This window comes from Diceros bicornis, chromosome 32 (genome assembly GCF_020826845.1).
Source record: "Diceros bicornis minor isolate mBicDic1 chromosome 32, mDicBic1.mat.cur, whole genome shotgun sequence".
NCBI classification, from domain to species: domain Eukaryota; kingdom Metazoa; phylum Chordata; class Mammalia; order Perissodactyla; family Rhinocerotidae; genus Diceros; species Diceros bicornis.
This window is the reverse complement of record NC_080771.1, coordinates 1,761,912-1,776,098: the sequence shown is the minus strand read 5'-3', so window position 1 is coordinate 1,776,098 and position 14,187 is coordinate 1,761,912.

Genomic DNA, 14,187 nt, shown 5'->3' with positions numbered 1-14,187 from the left:
CCAAACTGACTTCCGATAAAAGAGAATAAATACTATAAAAAACTTCGCACAAGAGTTCACTAATATGGAATACACATTAAGTTATGGAGGGGATTATGGTTCCAGTATAGAATATAAGCATACAACACCCTGACAGACTGAAGATAATATAACCAACAAAAATTGAGTTGTGAAGGGAGGAAGGGGACAAAAATATAAGCAGAATGATCAGTTCATTTTCCATAGTCAAGAACAAATGCCACTTCTAAATCGAATTAACAATACAGTTAACCCTTAAAGTTTTTATAGTATATTTTCTTTACCATCAAGAAATCTTTTGGAAATTAATGATACCTGTAATAAAAAGCATTTAATAGAAGTTTTGAAATTCCATCAATTTTGCATCTTTCCCTTCTATTAAATTTATACAAAATTAAATATAAATATTCTTATTTTCTAAAAAGCATGTATTCTACAGATTTCTCTCTCTTGCTACATATATATATATATATATATATATATATATATATATTCATACAGAGATGTCTGGAAACATGTTCACCAAGTGTTAATATCTGTTATTTCTAGGCAGTGGGAGTTTAGTTAATTTGTTGCTTCAATATTTGTTCTTTTCTGTCTTGTTTGCATTTTTTACCATGATCATGTACTTATGTTCAAAAAACGAAATCATGACTTGGAAAGAGTCAGTGACTATGGGTCCAGGGATAGCTTCAAGATGAACTCTGAAATTATAATGCAACTTTTATGTATAATATGTAAGTGTGTGCTTTTTTTTTTCTGGAAACTGCGTCATGTTCTCTTCAAACAATCAGAGGTGTTTATGAACTCCAGAATGTAGTTCTGTGCCCTCTGCATTTCTTATACTTTCAGTTTTTTAAACTTCTGGCTAATAATATACCTGCTCTCAACTATCAACTAAATGCCAGTCACTGTAGCAAGCACTTTATACGTATTATCTCTTGGGTTTTGCACAACTTTCTAAGATAGATATTCTAATTTCCATACTCTGGAGGAGAAATGAGGATCAGGGATGCTCAGTAACTTGCCCAAGGTCACACAGCAATCAGAGATAGAGCTTGTAGTCTGAACCAAGCTCTGCCTGGGCCTAAACTCTACACTTGCTCCACTACATTCATCTACCTCATCAGATAAGTCACTAGAAGTCATTCAACTGCCATTACTTGAGGGCCTGCAATGAGCTGGCACTGTCCCAGGTGCAGGAGACACAGCAGTGAACATTGGACTCTGCTTTCCTGGAGCTGATATTTTAGAATAGCTCAACACAGTTCTAAAATATGTTTATATTATTTCATTGAATCATTATAACAATCCTCTGAGGCAGCAAAGGATTGCCAATTTTTATAGACAAGCCAACTAAATCTGAAAGAAGTTAAAGATTTATCCAATTTATGTAGCTATTGGGTGATGGAGTCAGAATACCAAACGTGATAGGACTCTAAATCTCATCTTTAAGTTTAAAATATGCGTGCATTTTATAATTAGACCATACCCTAGTACGTAGTACCACAATAGTGGTAGTGATAGGAATATAAAAAATAAAGGCAAGGTTTCTCCTCAATTGTGCCCAGTCTCACTTGATAAAGGTTATTGGACACTGTGGAACAGATTAAGTTTTTCCTTACCTCACTCCAACTTTCCTTTTCAGGATACTTCTCTCCACTCCTGATACTCCTAATTTGTCACCCATAGTCCTCTACTTGCTCTCAATTGTTTAAACACAACTATCCATCTTACCCCCTCTGCTCCTATTCCCAGAGCTTAGGGGTCACCCTGGCAATACTTGGCACACAGCCGTTGATCACCAAATACCTAGAGGACGCTGAGCATGGTGCGAGTATGGGGAGGTAAATAGGTAAAGATATGGCACAAACTCTCTTCCACCAGAGGCCTGCATTTGCATTTTAAGTTGGGATTTGTTAAGCCTAAAAAGAGTTTAAAACCTAAGACCTAAGAATGTATCTCAAATGTAAGATTTTGGGGTATATTTTAAATGGTATATTCATTGGAATCATTTGTAAACTATCTAGGAGCTTGCTATAAATGCATTTTCCCAAGCTCCATCCTCAGAGTTCTGGGTGGTGGCCAGGAATGTGCACACTCAGCAAGCTTCTCAGGGTCCATGCGCCACAGTTTTTAAAAGCATTGGTGTGTGGGGAAAGAGTGGATGGAACACCCACCCCAAGAATTTCCACATCGTGGCTGCACCCATGGTATTTCTGTCACAGCATTTATCACACTCCATTGCCGTTGTCTGTCTGTGTCTGTCACCAGATATGGAACCCACTCCTATTCATCTTTGCAGCCCAAGCCCCGGGCTCACGGTGCTCTACCCAGAGACACTCAGTAAATGTTTATCAAATATGTGAAAATGGGCCCAACCCCTCATTAGTCATACACGCACACGCACCATCATCCACTGTATTTCCATGGAAAAAGCTGGTCCTAGCTCTGCACCACTACACGGTGCCTGGGATGAACATCTGCTTTGGCAATATGCTAAGAAGGAAGGTTTCATAAAGCCATAGTTGATTTGGCAGCTGGAGAAAAGTAACAAGTCATATTGCAAGAAGAGAGTTAAACTCTTGATGCATTCCCATGCCCATCTAGCAAACAAAGGCTTGAAACCTGCAATAATGAAATTGAGAGTCTTGGTGAAGATCGCAGAGCAAGTTGCTCAGATCTAGGACTAGAACTACAATTTTTTTTCTATATCAAGTCCTTATTGCTCTGATCAGACCTGAGAAATCCAAACATCTTTGATCTTTTACCACTATCAGTAAAAATGTAATGATATATTAGTAAAACATAATTTTTCATATTGTCGATACAATAAATAGAACTAGTACGTCTGGGTGCTGCACAGCCATGGGTCCTCTTGCAATCACTCCACTCAGGGAGCCCCTAGATGCCTCAGCACTCTTCACTAAAAGAGGGAAATCTAGTTCGGGGCCAAAAGGGGAGGAAGCCCAGCACAATATGCAGGAAGGAAAAAAGGAAAGATAGAAAAGAGAGACGATGGGGGAGCAAAAAGCAAGGGGGAAAGTGGGGAGAGAGAGAGAAGAGATAAGGAAGGATGAATGGAAGAAGGGAAGGAGGGGAGGAACAAGAAGGAAGGAAAGGGAGAAGGGAAGGAGAGAGTTCTGAAGCTGCACACAGGTTTTTATTTGAAGCCAGCATTACATGTACACGGGGTAATTTTGTGCTATTGTTATTCTAACTCGCAAGCCACAAGCTTGGATTAGTCAGAGGGACATCAAGATCAGATTTGCTATTTCCCACACTTTCCTCCTTCCAATTTATAATTTAGTGACTTTGGTAAGGCAGAGAGTAACCATGTCCCTCTTCATGGCTTCCCTGACGCTTGTGAGCGCCCATGAATGCGTTTACGGCCGCTCTCTCTCTATTCTGGAATGCAGTCCTGTAGCACTGTTTGCTTGTTTGTTTCAGGTTCCAGGTGCTTCACTGAGACTTCAGCACAATGCAGCCCTGGTAATAGAACAGATAAGGTACTTATTATGGCTAAACTGAGACAATCTATTTGTGCACGGGCCAGAATTTGACTTAATACAACTAAATAAGGTCAATGCTGTGTGAGTCCAGAGAAGCCCTACAAGTGCTGGAACTGTGTAAAATACTTTGCTCTAAATTTCATATACTTGGAAAGAACTTTAGATGTCATCTAAGTCAATCTCTAAACTATGAATTAAGTACTAAAAAGTAAAGTCACTTTATCCTTTGGGGGGCCTTGGTTTCTTCATCTGCGAAACGAGAGGGCTGGACAAGTTGAAGTCTAAGATTCACTCTGGTTCCAACATCTTGTAAATCAACAGGAATATCCAGGAGCAGCGAGCAGTCGCAGACCCTCTGGTGAGTGGTCAAACATACTGATTAAGAAATGAGAATTATGGCTCTCTTCTTTGCTTCCAAATAGCAGCTTATAAATACTAACTTTAATTTGAAGAAAGACAAGTATCATTTAAAGGAAAACTGGTCTAGTCTAGAAGATACGTGGAGATACATCTAGTAATGTAAACACTTTCATTTCTTTCAGGATGGTGAAGGATTAATTGTAGGCATTGATTGATAACCTTTTATTTCCATGTTTTTATCTCACCTCTTACCAAATGTGCAACCTCAATGAAGTGTCAAAAGGGTAGTAAAGTTCCCAAAGCTAAAAAAGGGCAGGTCTTCTCAGACTTCCGCAAATGCTAATTACTCATAATGACAAGTTATTACCCAAATCCATTTCTGGAAAATCACAAGGACTCGACAGGTCAAAGCAAAAATGTCATTTCAGGCTCCAGCAAGAGACTCTGCCAAATTAACCCTCAGCATACTCATATTTACCCTGTCTTTTCCCAAGGAGGGAGAAACACAATATAAATGTACCTTGAGTACTTTGGAGAGAGGAAACCAATTCAAGGTATACACTTGGGGGATGAGGGCAGCTGTTGAGCCCAGGGCTAGGGGCTTGTATCAAGGACACCCTGCAGCACAACTGTCACTACAGGGCATACCTGTGGGCTTCTATAGGGGAAAGGACTCACAACAGAACACAACAGAAACGCAGCTATCTGGAATTCGGAGGTGGGGATACGGGAAGGTCAGAGCTCTTTGAGAAGGAACAGGGAGAGGCTAAGGGACTTGGCTGCCCATGGCAATGGATCTTGTAAACAAATGCTTGTTCCATCCGGGTTCTTATTAATACTTTTATTCATTATTTCATTTATGCATTCAAGCATGTATTCAGCCAACAAATATTTCCTGAATATCTACTTTTTGCCAATACTGTTCTAGGTTCTAGGGATACAATGATGAACAAGATAGATAATACTTGGAAAATAGTATAGAGGTTCCTCAAAAAATTAAAAATAGAACTACCATATGATCCAGCAATTCCACTCCTGGGTATTTATCTAAAAAAAACCCCAAAAACACTAATTCTAAAAGACATATGCACCTCTGTGCTCATTGCAGCATTATTTACAATAAGCCAAGATGTGGAAACAACCTAAGTTTATTGATGGATGAATGGATAAAGAAAATATGATACATATATATATACAATGCAGTATAACTCAGCCATAAAAAAAGAAAGAAATCTTGCCATTTGTGACAACATGAATGGACCTTCAGGGTATCATGTTAACTGAAATAAGCCAGACAGAGAAAGACAAATACTGTATGATTTCACTCATATGTGGAATCTAAAAAAACAAAACAAACGAACAAACAGACTCATAGATACAGAGAATAGATTAGTGGTTGCCAGAAGGGAGGGGTGTTGGGGGCTGGGCAAAATAGGGAAGGGGATCAAGAGGTACAAACTTCCAGTTATAAAACAAGTCCTGGGGATGCGAGGTACAGTATGGGGACGATAGTCGATAATATTGTATTAACTTTGTATGGTGACAGAGGGTAACTAGACTCATTGTGGTGATCACTGCACAACGGAGACAAATGTCAAATCATGATGTTGTACACCTGAAACCAATAGAATATTGTACGTCGATTACACTTCAATAAAAAACAATAGATAGTGCTTGACCTCACTGAATTTCCAAAAGGAAGATGAACCGTACCTAAATAATCACACAAATAATTAAATATAATTAAAGTTCACACTTTATTGAGTACGATGAAGAGAATGAACAGGGCAAGACGAGAGATTTCAGCAGGGCCACTTGATCTAGTCAGCAGACAGGGGCTGCGGACAAGAAGGCAGAGCGGATAGGAGAGAAAAAGATCAATAGTGGCATTCCAGATGGAAGGCACATTGTGTGCAAAGGCTGTGAGATGGGCATACAGGAACTGAAAAGAAAGGGCAGTATGGGTGAACATAAGACAAGTCTAGGAGTGGGGAGAGCAGAGACTGGAGAGGTAGGAGGGAGCCTCTGAATTACCAAGGCCACTTAGAGACAGGAGAGAGGTAGCAGGAGAAGGTAGGAAACAGCACGTTCCAAAATTCACAGGCAACAAGAGGCCAAGACTGGTACAGAGAAGCAGATCCCTAGAATAAAGAAGGCTGCCTGTGGACTGTAAATACCTGAATAAATCCTGGATAGCCTTGCAGTGGAGGGACGGAGTTTGGGATTTGCCCTAAATTCAGTGGTAGGCCGCTGAAGTATTTTAGTTGGAGAGAGAGATGATTTTCATAATTTTTTAAAGATCGCACTGGGTATACAGTGGTAAAAATGACAGAACAAAAACTACACACAACCACATGGAGCATCTTTAAAAGATGATGAATTTACAAAGCAACCTCAGAAGACTACATACGGTGAGATGCCATCTTCATAAAGCTCAGAAACAAGCAAACTAAGCAATACATTTGAGGATACAGAAGGGATGAAAGAATATTTTTTAAAGGGAACTATAGACATGACATTCAGGATGGTAGTTGCCTCTGGGGAGAGGAAAGCGCGAGATAGGGGACACACAGGTAGTTACCAGGTTTGTGTTCTAGTCCGTAAGTGAGATGGCTGGTTTTGAGTGTTCATTTAATTATGTTTTAACACACACACATATATACACACACACACACACATTATATATATAATATACAGGTTACATATAATGTATATGTTAGATATATAATGTATCAAATATTATATTTAGGAGAAAAATAGATCATTCTGGCTACTGCATGGAGAATGGATTTGAGGGAAGCATGAGTGAGAAGAAGCAGTGGGACTAGTTATGGGCTGTTTCAGTCCCCCAGACAAGACACTTCAAACCTTCCATTGCGCACACTCCAGGAGGTCCAAGAGAGGGCTCACAGCCCCCCAGTCATACCTATCCAGCACCTGCCACCACTCTGTGTACACACTAGAGACTCAGTAAAATTCTCCTTAATAAAATCGTCAATAAGTACAAAGAGGGGCTAGATATGTTGAAATTGAAGACACGGACTCACGACCGTTACTGAACTGTCGACTCCATGGCAATTACATGTTCACAAATTGCTTTCGCATTCGTTATCTGTTTTCACCCAACTGCAGGAAATTCCAACATCACATAGGAGGTAAAGTGACGAGTCCCAGTTCACACGGCAAGGTGAGGGTTGAGCTGGGACTGGACCCCTCTGAGTTGGCATGCTCTTCCCACTATATTTTGATTCCTCTCAAACACCAAACATAAACAGCTACCTTGAATAGTGTGCCACCTCACCTCCAAACCATTCTGTTCCAGCTCTGTCACATTTGGTCAAGTATCTTTCAAACTCTGCAGCCTTTAGAGTTTGTTATTCATATACATATACATATATACACTGCATACATATTCTTTATATAATCATCAGATTCTATTTGCCCATCCCCAACAATTTCATCAGCTTATTGAGGGTGATATGTAAGCTTTTGCTTTTTTTGCAACCCATAAAGTACTGGGGCTGTGAGCATGTTGAGGCACTCCCACCTGTCACCCCATGTGTCACCAAAATTGATCCTGTTACTCTAGTGGCTAGGTGGGTCCCCTTCTCTCCTCACTGCTCTAGTCTGAATGCTCTGTTAATGATAAAGACTTTCTATATATGAGGAGACTGTTATTCAGACAAAGCTATTCAAGACTAGCTATACATTCTTGCTAGAAACATGCAAAATTCTAAGCCCTGACACCAGACACACAGTAGTTGATTAATAAATTTTCCTCTGCATTCTAGGGCAGCAATTCCCATTTACCTGATGCTCAGACATCTGATTTCTTCCTACAAGGGCCTTAGATACCTTCCGTAATCTTGTTAATTATAATCCAGGATACAGTTCACCATCAAGAATATCAGAAATTTATGGCTGAGCAAGGTAACAACTAAGATACAGGATCCAGTCTTGGGTCCAGGAGCAGAACCACAAACATCGAGATGTAGAACATTAAAGTGGGTGGATGCAGGGATTGCGCAGGGTCAGAAGACTGAGAACTCAGAGTCTGAATTAGCAAATCCGGGTCGGATCCGAGAAGAGAAGCTATAGGAAGAGTTGGGAAATACCATATTCCAAAGTCTACATGCTGAAATGGACTAAGACTGACAGAAAGAAGTCAACCTCTAAAGGAGAGGAGGTTTTTTGAAGACCTTAAACGTCTAGTGGGCTCCTTTTTTCAAGAATAAAAACTGTTAATATCTGCTATGCTATGTTTTGCGTTATGTGCCAGGCACCACTGTAAACTCTTTACATGCATAGTCTCATTTTATCTGCACAAAAGTGATTTACCATTTTTCTTCCGGTTTTGCAGATGAGAAAACTGAGGCTCAAGAAAATGAAGTGACTTGCCCAAGGTCACACAGCTATCGGGAGATAGGAGAGCTATTGGGAGAGGGAGAGAGAGAAAGAGACAGAGAGACAGAAAGAGGTTGAGCTGGATTCAAATCTAGACAGTCTCACTCACAAACCACCATCTTAGCCAACAATCGATACTCCCCTCAGATGAAACTTTGCCTCAATTCCCTCTAAGATTTCCTGACAATATACATATATATATAATAAAAATAAAAGCAAGTTAATATTCATTTCGCCTTGATGGTTGAGCATTTTGGTTTTGTCTTTTGAGGCGACTGGAGAGAGCTCAGGACTGAGAACCACTGCTTTGGGCTTAATAAGCCCTCACTGACGGGGCGTCAGGATGCTTCACCCTGGAGTTCCCCAGGGAGAATTCAGCATCTCCACCACAGCTCTGCATGGGGTCTGCAGCCTGCTGTCCATGGCTGTCATGCCCTGGAGGGTTAAAGGCAGAGAGTGGGGGCAAGTCAGAGGATACACAAGGATGAGTCTGTGTTATAATTCAGATAAAAAAAAAATCAAGACACCATAAAAATTCTATTGCTGAAGATTTATACTCCCCTTAATGCCATGAGGACTTGGGGTGGCTAAACAATATCTGCTTGGAAAGCAAATAGAATAATTGGATTGTGAAAATGAGAGCCATAAAATTTAAAACTTTTTTATATAAAACTTCAATCATTTTGTATTTCAAAGTAAAAGAGCCAGACAGTATCAAGTAAATTTGAATCTCATAAGGCTTGAGGACATGAGGAACAAGGAGAGATGTGAAAGGTTTCCCTTTGCTGAGCAGCTGAAAGGCTGCCATCAGCGGGAGGTGACTGACGTTAAACGCCTGCTCTGGGCTGGAGCCTGAACTTGACCCTGATTCTTGCCGTATAAGATTTGCTCCTGGATCTCTCATTGTGTCTGCAGGATCCTCCCTTTTCTTTTTCCCTACGGAAAGTCTGTTATGACTCTGTGCCTACTCCAGCCTCTTGGTGAACATGGCACCTGAACTTCACATTTAATCACACCCTGTAAGGTATTATCTTCTCATTTTTCCCCTTTGTGTTAAATTTCTTTTTCCAGTTGAAGAGTAAGCTCTTTTGGTACAAGAACACTCTCTGATGCTTCTCTTGTTCTCGAGTGGCAGCTTAGTGCAGTGACTAAGATTTGAGTTTGAATTCTGAATCTGTGTGATATTGGATAGGTTACTTTTTTTCCTTCTGTAAATTATGGATTAAATGGGCATAAAGGGCTCAACCCCGTGCCTAGCACATATTCATTACCCAGTAAGCTTTATTTATGATCATTATCCCTTACTGATTGGGAGAAATGGCTTCAGCCCCTGACACACAGCTGAGGCCCTCTAACGGATGATCTCCCCATTCCCGCCTCTCTGAGTTGTTAGATACCATTCCTCCCTTTTCAAGATTAGGAGCTGAAGCCTTCTTTCGCCACAATAAGGAACCTCCCCACCCCACTCCCACAGCTGCCACTACAGCTCCTCTCCATCTGATTTGAGTGTCTATTATCATTTCGCTGACATGCCAGTTAGACAAGGCCTTAACATGTGGCGCTGGGGACAAGGGCCGGGTGTAGGCTGGGATGGAGCACTGCCCCATTAACATTCAATCCACAATAGAGACTATTATCTTGGCAGCAAAATACCCCAGCGGTATTGATGTGAGGAAATGGGGGTGAGTTACCAAAGCAACAGAGACTCGAGCTGCACTGTTTCTATGGCAACAGAGAGCAGGCACGAGCATTTTCCTAGTTGGAATGATGGTTAGTTAAACTCTTGCCAACAGTATGGGTGACTCATCAGGTGGATTGCATTGCGAAGGGTGGATTAGCACAGGGTTTCTCTTAGAATTTTGGCCAGAATGAAGGTCACAGTAGAGATCCTAACTCTTTAAGCTGGAGCCCAGACTCCTCTCTTAGGAATTGGTGTTATCGCTTTGGCTGCTGACCAATCAATTACCTCCCCAATATATCATCAATTCTTGTTTACGACCTGCAAGCTCCATGAGTGGCCTGCTTGAACAAAATCCATTTTTGGAAGTCCAACTCATAAGGTACGTAAATGAAGTAGTAGACAAGTAAGTGCCCAAGCAATTTTTCCCTTTTTCCTCAACTTTAATTTATCAAAGAAATACACTCACATCATTAAAAAGTCAATTAGTGCGTAAAAGCTTATGAGAAAAAACAGCAGTCCCCGCACGTATAACACCCCTCCCTCACCCAGGTTCCTAGAGGCAGCCATTTTTAACAATTCTAGCTGTATATCCTTTATTTCCCTCAACATTTCCAAATATTTTCATATTGAATACAACTCCCTATTAAAGTAAATAGATAAAGCTCTCTCCCACCCTACCTCTCTTCAACTCAACCTCCTGATATGATTACATCACAATTTTTGAATAAATCCACATGAAGTGTTTTCAACATTAAGGACACATAAATATTGGTTCACTGCTCAGTCAATTAGGGAACCACAATGACATGATTTCGCCTGGCCAAGGAGTTGGAGGCCTGCCCATTGGAGATACAGACCTTCACCCAATCCCCTGGATCTGGTCTTGTACACCTGCCCTCTCCTGCACCTGGTGTCCTCATATCTAGAGGCTGTCTGTTCAGTTTCACTAGAGAATTACCTGCTGCTTCTTGGCAATAGGAGTAGAGATCTGGAGGCTCTCCTGTCCCTTACCCAGACTTTCAGATAACTCCCTGCCTTCAGCTGCTGCCTTTTGCTCACGTTCAGCAGTAGCTGGTGCCTCAGATTGCTGAGTCTGTCTTCAGGTACCTGGGTTTGACCTTCCTCCCAGGCCATCTGATGATATGTTGGGGGTTCTGAGTTACAGATGTCTTCTGCTATTGTCCAAAATGAAGTTGAGTTTTTAGTTCTTATTCCCTTGTTGTTTGGGGGGGATTATAATAGAAGAGGGCAGAAACATCTTTTTGCCATCAGAAATCTGGAAGTTTTCTTGAAGTACTTGGCTGCCTGGGAAGTAGCCTTCACTGGAGTGATTTTGGGACGGGGCTAGATTATATGGAATAACTTCCTAAACATTTTGTTACAGTACTGTTATTTTAAATGTATAACTATCTAAACCCATCCAGAGAATGATTTGGTTTAAGAAAATTTGGTTTGAAGAAAAATGTTTTCTGCTCTGGTTCATTGTAATCAAAGCTAGGTGATTTTACCTTTTAACTGACTGAGACTTTATCCTAAGAAAATAATTTAAGACGAGTACTAAATGGAATTGATCCTTGTTGTGGTAACTATAATTGTGAAAAATGGAAATCACCTAAATATCCAATGAGAAGAAAACCCTGATCCATGAATGCGATGGGACAGTACGTACAAGACGGAAAATATGCCACTGTACCAAGAAGCTGGCTTTATGCTCTGCTTACAAGTCTGTAAAATATCCACTACAATCTGCTTGTGTTGCAAACTCCTCACCTGTAAGATGGGATAGTAAAGCAGCTGCCTCATAGGGTTGCCAGGAGGATGGAAGGAAAGAATGCCCCTCAAGTTTTAGCTCATGCCTGAGGCATAGTAAGTGTGCAGTAAGTTACCTGCTGCTGCTGCTGTTACACAACACGATGGCATGTGTGTAAAGGTTGTGGGATTATGTGTGTTCCATTCCCATTTTTTTCTAGTATTACTTGTTCAATAAATTTAAAAAAATCGAGACAAAAATTTACCTCCATAACAATAAACTTATAAATAAACATTTATGTTATAATGGAATTTTGTAAGCATTGAGGTCTTTTGGGTAAATCGCTGATTTAGGGCAGTGGTTCTCAAAGTGTGGTACCAGGATCAGCAACATCAGCATCACCTACATTGTTGTTGGAAATGCAGATTCTCAGGCCCCACCCCAGAACTTCTGGATCAGAAACGCGGGGGGGTGGGGGGTGTCCAGCAATCTGTGTTTTAACAAGCCCTACAGGGGATTCTGATGCATGCTAAATGGTTCTCCACATTGTCTGCATATTAGAATCATTATAGGGGCTTAAAAAATAATGATGCCTGGCCCCTCTCAGATCAATTAACTCAGAAGCGCCATGGATGGTGCTCGGGCATTGGTAATTTTTAAAAGCTGCGAGGTGATTCCAGCGTGCAGCTAAAGCTGAGAACCACGGATGTAGAGTGATTACTATACAGAGAGGCTATATTAGATGGAAGGGGCAGGTAGCCTTACTGGCAACATCTTAACTTTATTCCATCATCCTTGGTTTCCACAGGACCCTGTTGTGCCTATTCTTAAATGATTCCAAGTCCAGGAGAGGAGAGGGGTGATTAATAAGCCTCTTCCAAGCCTTCCAGATACATGTCGATAGATTTTGGAGATCAGGTTGAAATAGGGATGAGGGAGATTAGATGTGGTAATGTAAGCCAGTAGGACATGATTCTCTCTACCTTTGAGAAAACTTCCTCTTTATAAAGTGTGGTCTGGGTGCATTGAACAAGGAAAACCTGATATTTTCTTAGGAACTAGACCAGAGAGTCCAGATTCCCTCAATTTTCAACGCATACCTCCCTCTGCCTTGAGATTCCAGCTGGGTCTCATCAGAGGCCAAAGAACATGCTACAGGAATAAGTTTCAGTTCTTGGCAAATTTTCTGGGTTCACCTTGGCTATTTGCTGACAAATTTCTATCAAGAAATGACAAAGAGGGGCTGGCCCGGTGGCGTAGTGGTTAACATCGTGCGCTCCGCTTCAGCCGCCCAGGGTTCGCAGGTTTGGATCCCGGGCATGGACAGATGCACTGCTTGTCAAGCCATGCTGTGGCGGCATCCTCTGTAATGTAGAGGGAGATTGGCACGGATGTTAGCCCAGGGCCAGTCTTCCTCAGCAAAAAGACAAGGATTGGCATCGGATGTTAGCTCAAGGCTAATCGTCCTCACACAAAAAAAAGAAAGAAAGCAATGACAAAGAAATAAACACCCCTGATTTGATTTCATTTTCCCTTCACTCTAATTTTCTCACTTGCTTGCTTTTATCCTGTTGAATCTTTCATATTTTTATAATCCTCCTCAAATCCTCTTTTAGGATTCAGTGGGGTAAAATAAATAAGTTATAAAAGCCAATCAGTCATGTTCCACATTTGTTTTTTTAATTGAATCCTTCATTTATTCAACCAGTAAGCATTTATTCTGTTCATTTCAGGAAATTTCTACTGAGAACCTATAGGTGCGCTCTGAAAGCTACAAAAGAAACACACGCGATAACGCCCTTCCTTTCTTTAAGAAATTTAGTTACCATTGTTATTAGATGAAAAGAGAAACACCTGAAACAAATAAGGAACAGTGTGTGATAAAGTACTGAGCTGAATACAACCAAATGTGAGGGAACGAACGTGTGTTGAGCTCTTACTACAGACCGTGCAGTGGGCTCGGTGTTTTCCGTACACCATCCCACATGTTCCTGGTGCGACCCCAAGAGGGGTAATTACGGCCGTCCAGCTTCTCGGGTCAGAGCCTCAGCTCCGGAGTCCACCTGGGCAATTGACTTAACCTCTCATGCAGCCCAGGTCAGGGCTTGTAACTACAGCAAACCTTGGCTTACTGTGCACAGCACCACCCGTATTATCTCATTTAATGCTCAACCGCACCTTGATTTTGTGATCCTCACTTTGTAGATGAAGAAACTTGGCCTCAGAGGGGTTAAGAAATGTGTTGGAGGTCCCACATCTAGAAACTGGAAGCGCTGACCCTAAACCTGGTTCTCTTACCTTGTGCTGCAATACTCGTGTTTCACGTTCATTTGTCCTGGCCCTCCCACTAGACTTGGATCCTTGAATTGAGTGAGCACAGGAGTGGGACACAGCAGAACTACACATTTAGCGAGCAACAGAGCAGGCCCTCAGACAGAGGTCTACACTCTGATGGAACAGTC